The following is an 18,027-nucleotide window of genomic DNA, read 5'->3' on the forward strand; positions in this document are numbered from 1 at the left end:
AGGAGCTTCTTAAAGAGACAGAGACCCTTTAATAGATTTGACATGTAGCATTTTTATAACTGAATGTGAAATAATTACTGGATTGAGCTATAAAATGACACATTGTGGCTTGAAAACCCATAAAATAATGTTTGTGGCCCTGAAGTGCTTTCGGCTTAATAATTTTAAGGCCAACAGTTTGGACTCCCTGGTTTAGGCGGCGAGCAGCACAGTGGCGCAGTTGGTAGAGCTGCTGGTTTTCTCCAGGTACTCCGGTTTCCTCCGGTTGACTGTCAGGTTAATTGATCTCTCCAAATTGCCCCTAGGTGTGAGTGTGTGTGTGCATGGTAGTTTGTCCTGTGTGTCTCTGTGTTGCCCTGCGACAAACTGGCGACCTGTCCAGGGTGACCTGTCCAGGTGACCCCTCCTCTCGCCCGGTATGTTAGCTGGAGAGGCAGCAGCACCTCCTGACCCCACTGAGGGACAAGGTGTTAGAAAATGAATCGATGGTTTAGGCGGCTCTGGCGGCATCGTCTCAGCTAACGTCCCGGGCGAGAGGCGGGGTCACCTGGACAGGTCTTCTGGACAGGTCGCCAGTCTGTCACAGGGCAACACAGAGACACACAGGACACACAACCATGCACACACACACACACACACACACACCTAGGGGCAATTAGGAGAGGCCAATTAACCTGACAGTCATGTTTTTGGACTGTGGGAGGAAACCGGAGTACCTGGAGAAAACCCACCATGCACAGGGAGAACATGGAGACTGCATGCAGAAAGACCGGGAATCAAACCCAGAACCTTCTTGCTGCAAGGCAACAGCTCTACCCACTTCACCACTGTGCATGGGATATTGATGGGATATTGTGTTTTTATGAGCTCTGTGCGATAATCTATTAATAGGTCTGACATGCCATTAGACTTTATTGATGTCCAAATCATGGCTCACATGAAAACATCATCATTTGTCAGGATCAGAGCTGAACTCTGACTTAATGGCTGCTGATCACGGCGCTGATGTTTCTGTCTGTAACCTTCAAACACAACGAGGTCGATGGCGAACGCTGTCCAGTTACACTGACTTATATTTCACACACATTTATTTATGTTTACAGTTTATTTAGAGACCCTAAAATGAAATGTGAGCACAATTTTATCACAAGTTCCTTAAAAAGCATTCAACATTTTCACAATAAAACCACATTTTTTATGTATTTTACAGAGATTTTATGTGACACAAAACATTAAATAACTTCTGAAAATCCACTTTGCTGTTTAATTCTGTAAAGAATATCTGGTGCCACCATTTGCTGCAGGAAGCTGCATAATTAGTGAATAACCTCAGTATTTATGAGTTGGGTTGTAAATAGTTACATTTACTTGAGTAACTTTTCTGAGAAAAAATTACTTTTAGGAGTATTTTCACTATGCTGTACTTACTACTTTTATTTAAGTGATTTTATTATGAAGTATTTCTTGAGTATAATTTTTTGGAAACTCGTCAGAAGGGCGTTATTTAGAGAAGCAGCCAAGACGTTCATATTAATCTGCAAAATTCTCACCTAACCTCTGAAATATTTAATCATCATCATCATTATTCAGTTGCTTTTGATGCACATAAAGCAGATAACGGCTCAGTTCAATCACTTTTCATTATGACTTTCATTTTAATGTTTTGGTATCAGCTTTTATAATAAAACTATAAAAACATATTCATGTTTACCTCTCCTTGGGCTGCCACCTTATCGTGGTGGAGGGGTTTGAGTGTCCCAATGATCCTAGGAGCTCTGCTGTCTGGGGCTTTATGCCCCTGGTCACCCAAGGCAGACAGGTCCTAGGTGAGGAACCAGACAAAGCGCAGCCCGAAGACCCCTATGATGGAGAATAACTTTGGATCTGCCGTTCCCTCGCCCGGACGCGGGTCACCGGGGCCCCACTCTGGAGCCAGGCCTGGAGGTGGGGCACGATGGCGAGGCCTGGTGGCCGGGCTTTTACCCACGGAGCCCGGCCGGGCTCAGCCCGAGGAGGAGACGTGGGTCCCCCTTCCGATGGGCTCACCACCTGTCGGAGGGGCCAAAGGGGTCGGGTGCATTGTGCTATGGGCGGCAGCCGAGGGAGGGGACCCTGGCGGTCTGATCCTCGGCTGCAGAAGCTCTTGGGAAGTGGAACGTCACCTCTCTGGTGGGGAAGGAACCGGAGCTAGTGTGCGAGGCTGAGAGGTTCCGGCTTGAAATAGTCGGCCTCACCTCGACACATGGCTCTGGTTCTGGAACCAGTCTCCTCGAGAGGGGCTGGACGTACTTCCACTCTGGAGTTGCCCACGGTGAGAGGCGCCGGGCTGGAGTGGGCATACTTGTTGCCCCCCATCTGGGCGCCTGTACGTTGGGGTTCACCCCGGTGAACGAGAGGGTAGCCTCCCTCCGCCTACGGGTGGGGGGACGGGTTCTGACTGTTGTTTGTGCTTACGGGCCGAACAGCAGTTCAGAGTCCTTAGAGGGGGTACTGGAGAGTGCCCCTCCTGGGGACTCCCTTGTTCTACTGGGGGACTTCAACGCTCACGTGGGCAATGACAGTGAGACCTGGAGAGGCGTGGTTGGGAGGAACGGCCCCCCCGATCTGAACCCAAGCGGTGTTCTGTTGTTGGACTTCTGTGCTCGTCACGGATTGTCCATATTTAAGGTCTGAACTTGGTAAAGTTTGCCAGGTTTATGAAGTCGTGTTATTTATAGCTGCGTGTATAATTTATATGAAAAGCCATTTTCATGCAACGCGTCGTTTTAATTTTTATAATATGCAACAGAGATGAAAGGTCTGGAAATGGTTGAGCTGAATAAAGAACAGTTTAGAAAATATGAAGGTAAAGGTGAGAAACTTTAAATCTGACCAATTTTATGAGATTTTGCAGAGAAAAGAGTCGAATATTTTACTGTAAAAGCATAACTCTCATCTAAAACCTTGTATTATTTTCCTTCACATTTCTTTGTGTTTTTCTTTAATGTCCAATCCAAATAAAACGGTTTGCAGTTTGTGGCTGTAACAAGTTCAGCAGCTCAGCATAATTTAGCTTTATTAGGCTTTAGAAAGCAGCATATTCTTCCTTCTGCATAAAATATTGTCTTTGCTTTAAGAATCCCTTTTCATCAGTATTCTCGTTGCTGAAGCCTCATTTATTAAAAAGGAATATCTCTCCTTATTTGTTTAGGTTTTTAATGTGCTGAGTTAATGCATTTTCACTCCTGTGCAGAATAACTGAACAACTTGCTTGTGTAGTCCTTTTTTTCTCAATACCCTCTGGGGAAATTGAATATTTATTTGCCATTCTCCCAGGATTTTAAAAGTGAAGGAACATTAATAATTTCTCGAAACAAAAAAGGGAAAATTGTTTTTTATTTTTTTGTACATGTGCTAGATAAGCATTTGGATGATTTTAGAAGTGAGTTTACTGACTGAGACAGATTAAAGAAATGCTGGGTTCCACTTCAGCTTCCAGTGATGATAACTGAAGGATAGAAGACAGGCAAGGGGGAAAACACAAAGTACTTTGGGTTACCAAAAGGCTGCGTTTCCACCTGTTCGGTCCGTTTTAATCCAACTGTAGTTCGCTTGTCTGGAAGGTTCGGTTCGTTTGGGGAAATGTGAATCGAACTCTGTCTGGGTTCGGCTGAAGTGAACTCTGACCCTCTTCGAAAGCGGTGTGAACGCCAAGCGGACCGGAATCGGCTCCAAAGGCAGGAAGCTAACTGTAGCGCAGAGCTTTAGCGTGGGTGTCGCCGGTTGCCGTGGCAACGGGTCCGCATGTAGAGGAAAGCCGACCCAGAGAAAGAAGCAGAACATCGGCGGTTCAAAGTTGCTGCTCTCCCTTTGCTGTGGTTTTTAAACCTTCAGTAAACGACAACAAACTGGAATAATTCCCTTCGTGTTTGTAGAACGTGGTGATATTCATCACAATCATCAAAATATTTCATAAAGTATTGGAGCCGTGGGTTGTTTTTTTTTTTACACAAATTTCAACAGTGGCAATTATGTCAGATTAAATTATTGACCAATATAAAAAATATATATTTGTTTAATCCTCTCTTTCATCTTGACAGAAACCAAACTGTTTATAGATTTATATCCAGGGAGAAAACATATTTTACATGTTTCAGCGTTAATTTCAGCCATATTTTATAGAAATGTAAGAAATCGTGGCGCTACAAACATTCTGTGACAGATTTCTGCTCATCCTGCATTGGGACACTCCGGGTTTTGTGGGTATAAATAATAACAGTAACAGCTGCAGGAGCGTCGCTAGCGCTAGCGGCTAATAGGTGAAACCAAACTGGTAATTTATGACAATGGGGAAATCCTCCGACCGCCACAATCTGACGCCTCCTTTTCAGTTTCCATCTGGTGAAGAAGGAAGTTGAACTCTTCTTCAGAGGGTTGTGTGTTGATTCCTTCAGTAGTTCTTGCTGCAGCGCCCCCACAGGCCAGGAGGGGGACAGGTTTTTCAATTAATCCAGTGACAAAACGAACCTCAGCAGCTGAAAATGTAACAAATGTTGGAGTTCTTGTTTCCAATCGAATTCAGTCAATTTAGGATCAAATTGTTGGAAGATGTTTCTCACCAGAGACGGATTTTAATAGTTAAACTTTCAGACTACATTTAACGTCACTGTAAAATGAAAATATGAGCATGCTGGGATGTTTGGCCTAATCTATCAAAGTGCTGCTGATGGAGGGTTTTAATCTGTCTTTTCTTTCCAGCAGCCTCCACATGCCCTTGGCTACACACTCAAATGGGGAACATTTTATCATTCGTGAATGACGGGTCATATTTTGCTTCTGTCACCTGCTTAGATTAATAAATCACCAGGATTTATGAAATATGTCTTTGTTTATATATCTATATCTTTTTGTCCTTCATATTGTTCCTGATCTGATCCGTTTCCTCACATAAAGACATAATCACAGCGAGGAAACTGATTTCAATCACCTCTCTGCAGCCTTGGCAGGCTGTTGAGGGTGTCCAGATGACACAGAGGCATGCTGGGAATTGTATGCTCTGTGCAGTTAAGCCCTGCTGGTCAGGGTTAACATCCAGAGTCGTCAGTGATGAATGATGTTTATCTGTTTTTACAGCTTGGTACGGACCCAGCAGCCACGTCCGGACCATCCTGCAGAGGTGAAAAACTAAACATCGCATTTGAATTGTGTCACACACCTCTCCGTCTTTCGGTGGACATATGGAAATGTCAGCAGCTCTCCAGAGACTTTGGCTAATGTCAGGACATGTGGCTGCATTTCCTCTCTGTCCAGCTGTGCCAGGGACCCGGCAGAACCCAACAGAACCCCCTCCAACCGGCATTCAGGGGGGAAACTAATTGCGAATGTTATTGATTGCCATATCAGATCTGCTCTCTCCGGTGGGTAGAAGAGATGGATGGAGTTGTCAGGTTGTCGCCAGGCTGGTTTTTGACAGGACGCCTCGGGGTGCAAACAGCATAAGACAGGTTAACTGAGGCCTGCTCTCAGGAAGTCCAGTGCAAATAATTTGACTTTGGATGGAAGCAGGAGCCTGCAGGAACTATCACTGACCCACAAGAGCACAACTCCAACACACAAACCAGCACAAAGCTAAACCACACAAACAGTGGATCCAATCTACCTTAAGAAAAATATACAGTGAAGACAGGAAATCATCTGTATTGGTGTTTACTTCAACATTTCTACCAATGGCATCGTTTCCTTTGATTTACACAGTGGTGTGTTTTGAATGTGTGTTGGAGACTTTGTCCACAAGTCGCATCTGGTCCATTTCTGCATCCTACTGGACGACCATCTCCAGTTGGGTTAGTGTTGGGCCTCAGTCTGTCCAAGCGTGAACTCCCTTCTGACTTCTTGGATGCAACTGGCTCTACTGAAGCACACAAACATCAGTGACCTGGAGCACCGTCACGGCCGTTTTCCTGGCTAAACCTACACAACACAGTTATTCTTTTCTTCCAGAGGAGACGCTGATAGCGTTAGCGCCCAGCTAGCTTGTGAAAGTCGCAATCCAAACATTCGCCCGACTACAACGTTCTGTTGATTTGAGTAAATAAAACCAAGACTCTCAATATTTCATCCTCCATTGTTCAAAGTAGGAGAGGAAAAACGGCCAGAGGCTCCAGAGCGCCGAGCCGTCATCGGCTGTCGCCGTTGTTTGTTCAGCATCTGAACCTCCGTTATGATTGCAGAAGCTTCACTGCATAATATTTTGGTGCCTCTCAGTTTCATCCGTCATTGAAAAAAAAAAAGAGAGACGGGCAACGGGAAGCAACGGCTCATCCCAACGCGCGTCTACAGCAAAATGTCGAGCGTCTGGTTTCAAAGTGCAAACACGTCCAAACCGAAGCGTCGGTCAGTTTGAACGCAGCATTAGAGCTACGAGAGGTTCAAACTCCGCTCATTCATTTTTAATTTACAGGAAAAACGCCAAAGAAACAAACTGACCATTAAGGTTTAGGACGGACACAAGCCCACTCCTACAGACTCACACGTACAAAATACTTTTATCCACTATTTTGTTAATAGTGAAGAGATTTAGATAATTAAAAATCCAATAATTAAATTATAATTTTTTCTTGCTTAAAGGAAAATCTCAATGCGCCTGTCAGGAACCAGCTGCAGGCTCTAACGGATGGACGTGCAGGAAATATGACGAGTTTTTTCAAAACAATGGTTGGAAAATGTTTTACCTTCATAATTTTATTTTTCTAGTCAGATTCAGGTTTCAGAATAACGAAACATATCGAATCTATGAAATGTGAAGCGGTTGAATTCATGGGTCGCTTCCCATCATGAGACGAGGACAAATACAAGCAAAAAATCATTCTAGTTAACAGATAATGCACTTCTCTTCCCGTGGAGTCAGTCGTCACCAATTTCAGTTTTTACCTTCTAACCAGACGAGGATTGCTGGGTGTCGCCGTAATGTAGCAGTAATGTGTAGTTGTCTTTGGTTCCTGACAGGTGAGGACTGCTGCCGCCATCAGCCGCTGTTATGATGCACCGCTAATGGAGCGGCGGCAGACAGCAGGCGTTTATGTCGGCCCTGATGAGAAGCAGCTGTAAACATTCGGCTGAAAATGCTAAAAAAAAAAAACAGATATTTATACGTTCCCCTCCATGAGCTCCTTTTATCTTTTCAAGAGGGTCCCACATTTTGCTGCTCTGCATGACAGCAGCCCATTTACTGCAGAATGCTTCATTCTGCCTCAACTATCATTGGTGGTGTGACAAAAGAATTGAAAGTCAACAGATTATGTTTGCTTCCAGAACAGGGCTTATCAAAGCGTCATTAGGCTGCGGCGATGCTCCCTTTCTTATATTTGAGACTAATGATCCGTGTAATATCTGTCCTTTTCCCCTGGATGTGCTGTTTTCCATCAAGGGAGCGCCATTTGGATTCCTGTTCAAGAGCAGAGTGTGTGTGTGTGTGTGTGTGTGCGTGTGTGTGTGTGTGTGTGTCTGTGTGTGTGTGTGTGTGTGTGTGTGTGTGTGTGTGTGTGAGTGAGAGCCGTTTCTTATATCACCTGATTGACCCTTTTAAACAACAACACAAAGTCATACAGGGACACACTCATCCTCTGTGCTCTACACACAGGAATAACCTTCAAAACAAAATGTATTTTAAGGTTTTTGACACGTTCAGAAGATATTTGTTTCCATTTATTCTCCAGTCCAATTTACCTAATTTTCTGAAATATTCTCGTCATTTCTGAACTGCATAGAGCAAATAATCCTGCAGGAAAATGTTTAGATAAGGTCAAAATAATGGATTATTTCTAAAAAAGCAGCATTCACACTTATACAATGATGGTGTCAATATTCATAACACGAATTATGACTAAATAACTTTTTATTTTCTGTACTTGCAAAAAAGAAAAGGCAGTTTTGCTCTGATCTTTCATGACGACAAATGTTCACCTTATTTGCAGATAATGTCATTTGTGTAAACAAACAGTCACATTTAGAGTTTTTCTGGTTCATTTTAAGGAAGAATAATTCCTTACTGGCTGATTTAAAATGTTTTTCAGGAATTTTCCTTTGCATTTTTTCATTTAAAAGATGGAAAAAAAAGTAAGTCGTCCATTTTGAAAAGCAGCGATCAGGTCAGGTTTCGGTTTGTGGTGATTTGACGGGAGCAGCTGGGCGGGTGGATCAACATGACGGCAGGCTGTGCATACGGCAGAGATCAAACAATTAACCTGCAGTGATTGGCCCCGCCACCAGGGGGCAGTAATTAGAGCTAAATACCCTGGGAGCCACCGGGGTAATTGGAGGGAAGAGTCGGACTCTCCGTCTCTCTGAAGGTCTGGTTGACCTCACCGAACTTCAGGTTTTACATATTTTTACTGAAGAGAAAGTAGAAAAGTATTTGGTAAAAAGTTTACCCAAGTACTGAATCAAATTATCATTTATTATTTAAAAATTACATAAACAGACAAACCAATATATAAAGTTAAGTGGAATTTGTGTATTTTAAGGACCAAAAAGACAATAATTCATATAATTAATTAAAAACAAACTATTATATCCAGATCAGTTTCTTTCACTACAAACGTCAACAGAAACGTTGGTGTGTCTGAATCTGGTGGATTTTAAAACATGTTTAGTTTTCAGTCAGTAGGAAAAAATCCTAAAATTTTACTCAAGAAAGTACAACATAGTAAAGTACTTCAAAAAGTAACTTTTTACTCTAGTAAATGTAACTAGTTACTACCAGCTATGACCAATTTGCTTTAACTCTTCCTAATTTGTTCACCAAATGTCAGCATTTACAGAGCATGTATGTCGGCATACATGCTCTGTATGCCGACATGTATGGAAGACCAAAACTGACAAAATTAAAAATAAAACCAGAAATGTATATAATTTATTTTGAATTTTTCTTAAATAGTTATATTTATTGACAAAAGGCGTGTTTAAGGAAAAGGAAGAACGAAGCACAAAATACTTTTAGGAGTATTTTTACTACACTGTACTTTTTACTTCTACCTTGTAATTTCACTATGAAGTATTTCTACTCGAGTAAATTTCTGTATTTTCTTCCCACTGAATGAAAAACAAACGTGTTTTAAAATCCACCAAACTCACACCTACAGCTTGTTAAAGTTTCTGAAGTTTTTTTTTTGTGTGTGAAAGAAACTGGTTATTTTTTGTTCCTTATATTAATTTTTGCCATTTGGGTTCTTAAAATACTAACATTTCTACTTTATATTTTTGTCCGTCTGATGATTTTAAATATTAAATGATATTAAATTTACTCAGTACTTGAGTAAACTTTTTTACCAAATACTTTTTTACTCTTGAATAAAAATGTTAAAGTATTATTACTCTTACTTGATTGTAACTTTCTTCCACTCTGAATATTTTCCTGATTTAAAGTTTATGTTGTGTTTTATCTGTTTTTGTCACGTTTTCTTGCTCCAGGACGCAGAAAGCTGCACCGTTTTGTGGTTTCAGTCGTTTAGATGATGCATGTTTTGCGTCTCAGGAAGAGCTTCGACCCCTGCAGGCGGTCCGTATTTGTGTAACGGTTCGCTCCGTCAGTCGGCCATCGATGATGCATAGACGAATCCAGGCGCGACCCAGGGAGCGGGATTGAAGTGATTCTTCATCTGATTCAGATATCGATCCCATTTCCTAGGGAGCTACATTTGCCATTTCATTTTGAAGTCCTGAATTACAGAGTAAATGGGTTTCTTCGTGTTTCCAGGTTAAATTTATGTGTCTGTCTGACGGTGGTTCAGTGGGACAGCGGGAGTCTTACAGTTCGATTTCAGCTTCGTTGTTTCACACGTCGACTGTTTTTAACCCCAATTATCCTTCGAATCGCAGATAAACGTTTAAGTTTTAATAGGTGAATGTGACTCAAATGCAGGGGTGTTCAAAGTGGGGTCCGGGGGCCATTTGTGGCCCTTCAAAGGATTTTGTTCGACCCCAATAATGGTAAAAATGTATATAAACACTAAAGTGAGCATAGATGTATCAACAAATGCAGTTTTTCAGTTTTTTAATTGCACTTTATTCCCATAATAGAATAAATATAGTGTATTTCTGTACTAGTTGTGTATTTTTTTGTATTTTTCTGCAGTATGATGGTTTTTCTTCTTTTTGACAAGTTAAAAAATTACCAAAAATTGTAAACAAATGCATAAATAAATAAACTTGAACACTAATAGTACCAGTAATAGCTTGTAGTTCTGTTTTTCTCATCGTTTGTGCAAAAAATGTAAATTTGTTTTCTTTTAAATGTATATTTTATTAAGAGAAACCAGCAACAAGATATAAATGTCCGTCAGCAAAGGGGCGCAGAACCCAAACATTTCACCACCTCAATGTGTTTTTACTGAAGTTAAAGTACAAAGTAACTGCAGTAAAAGATTTCTTTCTGATCACAACGTTTGATTTTAAGATTTCTGAATAAAGTCACAGATAAAAACATTCATGTTCATGTCTGTCAGAAGTTATGTGGAGATTTATGGGAGCATATTGGAGCCAAAACTGACATAAATGAAATCTATATAACAGAAATGCTCTAATGCTTCAGATCTACAGTAGATGTGCTCTGACCGTCAAAGCATTAAAACAGAAATTATTTCTAGATGCTCGTTTACATAGCGACACGGTGCAGCTCATGTAAAGCAAACTGAAATCTGGTTTCTTATTTACTGGGCCGTTTTCTCCTCCAGACGTTTCGATCCTTTAAAATGAGCGGTAAACATTCCCGCCGCCTGCCGGCTGATGATCCGCGCCGTCTTCTGTCTGTCTGATGTTGAGATCCGTGATGAAGCCAGAGAGAAGCTGTGCTCATGAGATCCTGCGTGCTGATTGGACACGTTGCTTTACTCTCTGTTGTTAAGTTATCCAACCGTGTCGCTGTCCGTCTGCACAGATTGGTGCACAGATTGCTTTCCAGTTCAGCGTTTCGGTCATTTCTGTGCATCACTTCAGATAAAAATGTAAAAAAAGCATTAATGCTATTTTCAGTGTCTTAAAGAAAAACAGTTGATGTTAAAACAGTAATTGAAAAACTCTCCAATGCAGCAGCAATTCAGAAAAGATAGAAATTCAGCCTGCAGACTTTTAATCTGCAGTTTTCTGTGTGTAATCCTGTTATTACTACTTAAAATAAATGTGTTCAATCGAGAAGTTTGAAACAGCAAACGTGTAAAGTCGAAGTATCAGGGTCGTTGTAGATTTGAGAAAAAAGAAAAAGTTGCAAATTTTCACCAAAAACCTCAGAAATCAGAAAGTAAGCTCAGAAAATTTCTGAGCTTTGATTTTGGGCTGTGAAGGAAGTAATTTCTGATATTTTGATGTGCAGAACTTTACTAAGAGATTAACTAAATGAGTGTGTTTGCAGATACTAAACACACACTGGCGAGAAGAGAGATAACAGGAAGGAATGCAGACGAGTTATTCTCTCCTGAGCCACAAACCGGAGGACTTCCAGCAGCCATTGCGTGCTGTCCGTCTCCCTGGAGCAGGGAAACAGTTTGTGGGAGTCGCTGCAGCGTGGGATGACCTTGGGATGGGAGGAATCGCTTCTCTTCCTCTGCCTCGCTGGGTTGGGATGTTCCCATCTCAGCTGGAGTCCAGAAGCGTCCGAGTCTTGACCTCAAGGAATCCCACAAGGCCGCGTGTTTGGTGACCTCACATCACGTTAGGCGGAGCGGTGGCGACGCCTTCAGGCTCCAGGTGTTGGATTGAAACTCTCCTGAATGTTAATGTGTTGGTAACTGGAGGATTTATTTTAAACCTTTATTGTGTATGAACTTTATCAGCTTTATCAGTTCAAATGAACCAAAATACTTCCAGTATTTCTCTCTTACTCCCACTGAATGAAAACATGTTTTAATCAGAAACTCACCAAAGTTTCTGTTAGTTTCTGAAGTTTTTATTCAAAGAACATTTTTCTTTTACCTGTTTTTATTTTTTCTTATTTATTTGAATTATTTTCAGTTTCGTCCTTAAAATTTTCATTTACTGCATATTTTGGTCTGTCTGGTGATGTGATTTTTAAATATTAAGTCATTGATCATTTGATCAGTGCTGCAGTAAACTTTTTACAAGATACTTTTTTATTTGATTAATTTTGGACTGGCTCCTTTTGACTCTTATTTTGACGATCGTGTTCTCGTCGTGTTCTCGGTGATTCCTGCGTCTCTCTGCACATCCGTCTCTTTCTGTCTCACGTGTTGGACTCGTTCCTGGTTCTGATTTTCTCACGGAGTGGCTGCAGCGATTGATGTGGTTTCTGCAGCTGATGCGGGTTCAGGGCCGAGTGGAGAGCGCCAGCTGCCGCTTTACTCTGCAGATAAACCCAACTCGTGCTGGGGATGAATCAGAAGCTCCTTCCTGACTGCTGCACTGTCTCGTCATTCATCACGACTTAACGGCCTAATGTTATTGCCTTTTCGAGATGAGTTTCCTTTTTCACTCAAGTTATCCATCAGCAAAGTGACATTGATTGCTGTCATAAAATTTTGTGTAAAGCAATCATGATTCATGGCTGTCTTAAAGAGAGATTGATCCAAGTGTCTTTTAACCTTGCATACTGATTTCAGTGGTGCCTAAAGTGAAATTAGTCTTTTTTTCTGCAGAGAGAAACCCATTGCCTTAATTTAAAAAGTTAGGGAAAGTTGCATTACAGCAGATTGTGCAAAAGTCTTGAGCCATCTTCATGTATTTGTACTGGAGTCGTTCTCCTGCCGTTTAAAGAAACGATGCAACTCTCCTGTGTTTGTGTTTAAAAATCAGAGTTTGGTGATGAACCAGTTGGATTTGAGTCATTTGATATTTTTCTGCAGGTTGGCAGGATGTGTTTTTAAGTTTAGCCTCTGAAGTTTCCTGAGAGTAAAACTGCATGTTTGCACCAGTGATGTGATTTTCACACTTTGCAGGAAACGATTTTATTCCTTCACGAGTTTTAGACATTTTTTATGTCTCCACTTTATTCATTTCTAATATCTAAAGATATTCTGCATTTTTAATCTGATGGTTTGGAAGTTATTGGTATAAAAATATTGAATGCTATTCAAACTACATATTGGATATAATGTATAGAAATAAATAAGTTTTTTTTATTATTGCTGTTTATCTGAAGTATATTGTTATATTTAAAATGTTTTTTGTGACCCTAATTTATGCAAATTAAGCATTGAAGTTCTGTCACACAAATATCAAGAATCTGCATTTAATAATATGCATTATGTGAATTGGGATGTTTATTAATATTTGCCTTCATGCTTTACCAGAGTAACGTAACATCTGTGTTAAGAAGTGACACTTCGTCAGCGCAGACAGAACCTCAGACTAGCGTAGCATGAGATTAGGAAGCCGTGTTATTGAGTCGTTGGTGAGACTTTTGGGAAGCTGTTCGGTTTATGAAGCTGTGGCTCATCTGGTCAGTCAGAGTTTAAGATGGAAAAACTTGACGCTCTGCCTGGTTCTGTTTCTCACACAAATCAAAAAACGTTGGTCCATTGTTTGAGTTTAGGATCTTTTCATTTCATTTAAACAGCTTCATAAGCAAATAAACAAACAAGCAAGCAGAGAACAAAGTGTTTCTCTGAAGAGGCTGTTTTAAGGTGTTTGGTCTTTGAAGAAAAAAGAATAAATCTAAGAATTAACTCAGAATTGTGGGTCAGTTTTCCTTCATGTTTGCTGCTCAGCAGCAGATCAAAGTCAGAAACTACATTTTACAACAGCAGCTTAAGAAACACATTTTCCTCAGAATAAAATATTCAGCCCAGATTTAGGTGGACAGAAACTAATGTTTAATTTCAACCCGTCTGCGAAGCAAAGAAGGTGAAATGTAAGCAGTTCTTCCATCTGTCCGTCCTCACAACGTCAGAGGAGAAGAACTTTTTTTATTTTTAACATTTATTAACAATTATCTTACCAAAAAAAAAGAAGACTTTACACAATTAGATACACAAACAGAAAAAAAAACACTCACAAAACAACAAAAGAATATTTATATCAGCAGCTTGTTAAATACTTTTTCTTTTCCTCTGTGGAAGCAGAACTCCAACCTTAACCCGGCCTTGACGTTACATTTCCACAGAGCATCAAGCTGATTTGTACTGGAGTCGTTTCTCCTGCCGTTTAAAGCAGGAGAATGAGTTTTATAACGTCACGTCGTTATAAAACACGACGTGACGTGCAACTTGTCACGTCGTGTTTTATAAATGGACATTTTTGCTTCTGCAATTAAATAATTTAAAATGCGGGATTTAAAACTCGTGGCTCGACTGTAAGGCACGCCGTATAAGAAAATAGAACTAGTAAAAACCACGTTAAAAAGGCAAAAAAAAATTAAAAAGACTAGTCAAACGTGTACAATCCATAAAAACGTGAAAAACACTCGGACAAACTGCAAAATGGACACTCGTTTAAAACCCCAGGACTGATGACCGATGAAAACGAGTTCGTAGCGATGGCGCCGTGAAGGATCCTCCTCTGAAGGTCGCCAGTCCTCTTGGAGGCTTAGAAGGAGAAGAAGGAGGAGAAGAAGAATGTTTGGGAAAGATCAGATTCATAGAAACATAAATCATAACAGATGCTTTGCTCAGAAATTTGGCATAACTTCCATTCTGGCTTTGGCATTCGTGTCGTTTTGTTTTGTTCTTGCTTTGTCGACTCCTCTGGTCCCACCAGAAACTTGCTCTGTCGTTAAATGAAGGAGAAAAGGATACGTTGCCGCGGTAACTAATGAATTCATGGCAGATTGAACTAATTTCCTGTTTTGTTCTTTAACAGTCTGGTCGGTGGATTTAAGCTGAAGTCTTTTGCTCTGGTGTTCAGGGTGAAACTCACTTCTCACCTGATGAGCTGCAGATCAGCGCGACCCCTCCGTGACCCCGTCAGCGTAGAAAATGAAAGGATGAATGAATGGATCTCTTTGTTTCTTTCGAATACGTTAGAGAAAAAAACATTCTCGCTTTTATCCTCGTCCAAACTAAAAGTGTGATAATTAGGGTTCAACCTATTTCTGGTCTTCTGAAAGACGCCATGCGGCCCAGGGAGCAGAGACGCATCTATCAGCGAAGGGCAGGCAGGAAAACCTTCCAGGCAGGCTTTTGTTCGGCCTTCAATAAAGCTCAAATAACTGGTGTTGGGTTTAAAAAGCCGCCTCTCCTCGCTGCCCTCTGCCCGGAGGGGAGGAGTTCGACACGCGGCTGAAGTACGGCTGAGTGTTATGAACCCGCCGCCATCCAGACCTGAGAAGAACCGAAACCTTTCAGATAAAAGGCGACCCAGCGGAGCGGCCGCCGCTCATCAGGCCGTTGGACACTTTACACGCTTCGTTAGCGCCGTTTCTGCCAACGTCAGAATATAGACGCCATGACTGTGGCGTTTATGTTACCAAAAAATTAAAGTCACGAGTGAAAAACTTGATCACGTTACAGATACTTTCATAATTCAACCTTGAGATTCACATGAAGAGTTGGTACGTCTTTTACAAATCCGTTTACATGTTGGTTGTCTGCGTCCAGGAAGCTCCTCCATGTTGTAAACGCTCTTCCTGCTCGCCAAGTCGTGAACTATGTCACAGTAGGAGATTGAAGGCAGCTTGTTCTCATCGTCTGACATACGTTTCTTCTCCGTCTCATGCAGTTTGATCCCAACAGCCGTTTTGTTCATGTATCTTTCTCTGTTGGTTAAGAGTTTGTACATATTTTCCTTTTGTTGGTCTGGAACCAAGTGATCGGCGCCTACCAAGATGGCGCTGATCACTTCCAGTTCAGACTTGTGGGAGCGGCTTGTTTTTGGCGGGAACTGTAGTCGGCCAGGGCTGCACAGTGGCGCAGTTGGTAGAGCTGTTGCCTTGCAGCAAGAAGGTTCTGGGTTTGATTCCCGGTCTTTCTGCATGGAGTCTCCATGTTCTCCCTGTGCATGGTGGGTTTTCTCCTGGTACTCCGGTTTCCTCCCACAGTCCAAAAACATGACTGTCAGGTTAATTGGCCTCTCCAAATTGCCCCTAGGTGTGAGTGTGTGTGTGCATGGTTGTGTGTCTCTGTGTTGCCCTGCGACAGACTGGTGACCTGTCCAGGTGACCCCGCCTCTCGCCCGGAACGTTAGCTGGAGAGGAACCAGCACCTCCTGACCCCACTGAGGGACAAGGGTGAAAGAAAATGGATGGATGGATGGATGTAGTCGGCCATTTTCCAGAAGGACGATGGATTCAACGCGTTGGGATGAGACCAAACGTTTTATGAACATTGTACAAAAAGAAAAAACTACAAATAACAAAAATGAATACTTCCTGTTGTCTTCTTTGCCATTTCTGCCAGTAGTAACATTCGACTCACAATGACAAAAAAGTGTTTAATTTTCTAAATCTGCAAAATAAACCTATTTCATTATGGCTGAAAAACGTGAGTTTTTAAAAAAAAACTGATCTGTTTCCATTAAGCAAATTTTCATAGTTTTGAATTCACACAATTCTATGGTTGATAAAAATGCAGCTGGAGTCTGTTTGTCTGAGAAAAATGAGAAAGAAGAAGAAGAAAGGTTTAAAAAACCCAATATTTCTGTTGGACTACAAACCTTTCAGGTCGCCGAGTAGAAGACGTGAAGTCCAAATGTTTCCCTTTCTGCATGCAGAAGTTGGTGCTTAATGTGTCAAATCATCTGTAAAATATTTCCAGGAGCAAAGTCAGCAGCTGCACATAAACCCTGCGGTAAGGAAAATGACCCGGCGGGTTCCAGTCTATTAGCTGAGCGTCTTTATATGAGCGTTTAAAGAACTTATTTACAGCTTTTCAGTCCTTGAGATCCGGACAGGTCCGCCCTCTGCCACCGGAGGACGACGCTCATTTCCAGGACGCCGTTCGGTGGCATTTGATAAAAACCTTCTGGACTTTACAACACGGTGATAATCCGATGGCTGCACACCTGCTGCAACGGCAATGTGAGGGAAAAGTGCTGATCCGGTAGGAAACGGACCCGTAAAATGGAGGCTGGAAATGGACAGGCAATTAAATAAAGGATTTATTATTTTATTATTTTTTACCAGGATAATGCTGCTTATTATTTTTATTTTTATCCACATTTTTCTGAATTTCTGTTTTTAATTAGAAGAAAATTGAAGTACAAGAGGCTGCTAATTTAAACATTTAGTAATTATTTAAGGAAATACAATTAACTAAAAGATTAGTTCATCTAGAGGGCTGCACAGTGGCGCAGTGGGTAGAGCTGTTGCCTTGCAGCAAGAAGGTTCTGGGTTCGATTCCCGGTCTTTCTGCATGGAGTCTCCATGTTCTCCCTGTGCATGGTGGGATTTCTCCGGGTACTCTGGTTTCCTCCCAGAGTCCAAAAACATGACTGTCAGGTTAATTGGCCTCTCCAAATTGCCCCTAGGTGTGAGTGTGTGTGGTTGTGTGTCTCAGTGTTGTCCTGCGACAAACTGGTGACCTGTCCAGGTGACCCCGCCCCTCGCCCGGTACGCCAGCTGGAGAGGCAGCAGCAACCCTCCCGACCCCACTGAGGGACAAGGGTGTTAGAAAATGGAGGGATGGATAGTTCATCTAGAAATGAGTTTGTTTCAAAAATAATGAAAAGCAAACATAAAAACTTTAGTAAGTTGATCATGTGTTCTAACATATGTGAAAATTGGAGTTTTGATTTAATTTTTCACGTAAGACCAAAACATTTCATATTGGGTTGGAATTTGAAGATGATAAAGAATTAATTCATTTTTCCTTATCTCTGTATGAAGAGCTGTGTTCTGTGTTCTGTGTATTTTGTACATCTGAGATGTTGGTTCACTGAAATTCCAGGCAGTTTAAATCCTTAAGTCTTAAAAGTTCAACTTCTTCTGAATTTAAATTGAGTTTAGGAACAGAGTTGTTGTTGTTATCATCTTGAAAGTTCATTATAAATGAGTAAAATATTGGCAGTAGTCTCACTCTATACATTCCAAAACACTTTCAGTTACAGTTGAAAAGAACACCAACATGATGTGTTCAAATGCGGCTCAGAAAAACATGTTGGCAACGA

General features: G+C 41.4%; 2 long non-coding RNA genes across 2 annotated transcripts in view; both read left to right on the forward strand.

The window, feature by feature from the left end:
* Positions 1-6,089, forward strand: part of LOC145554810 (uncharacterized) — a 42,213-nt gene extending 36,124 nt beyond the window's left edge. The window contains exon 2 of the long non-coding RNA XR_014090815.1: positions 5,113-6,089. This is a non-coding gene — a long non-coding RNA (uncharacterized LOC145554810). The remainder of the gene's footprint in view (positions 1-5,112) is intronic.
* Positions 1-16,177, forward strand: part of LOC145554811 (uncharacterized) — a 337,275-nt gene extending 321,098 nt beyond the window's left edge. The window contains exon 2 of the long non-coding RNA XR_014090816.1: positions 16,079-16,177. This is a non-coding gene — a long non-coding RNA (uncharacterized LOC145554811). The remainder of the gene's footprint in view (positions 1-16,078) is intronic.
* The last annotated feature ends 1,850 nt before the right edge of the window (positions 16,178-18,027 follow it).

This window comes from Poecilia reticulata, chromosome 14, assembly GCF_904066995.2.
Source record: "Poecilia reticulata chromosome 14, P_reticulata-male-v2, whole genome shotgun sequence".
Taxonomy (NCBI): domain Eukaryota; kingdom Metazoa; phylum Chordata; class Actinopteri; order Cyprinodontiformes; family Poeciliidae; genus Poecilia; species Poecilia reticulata.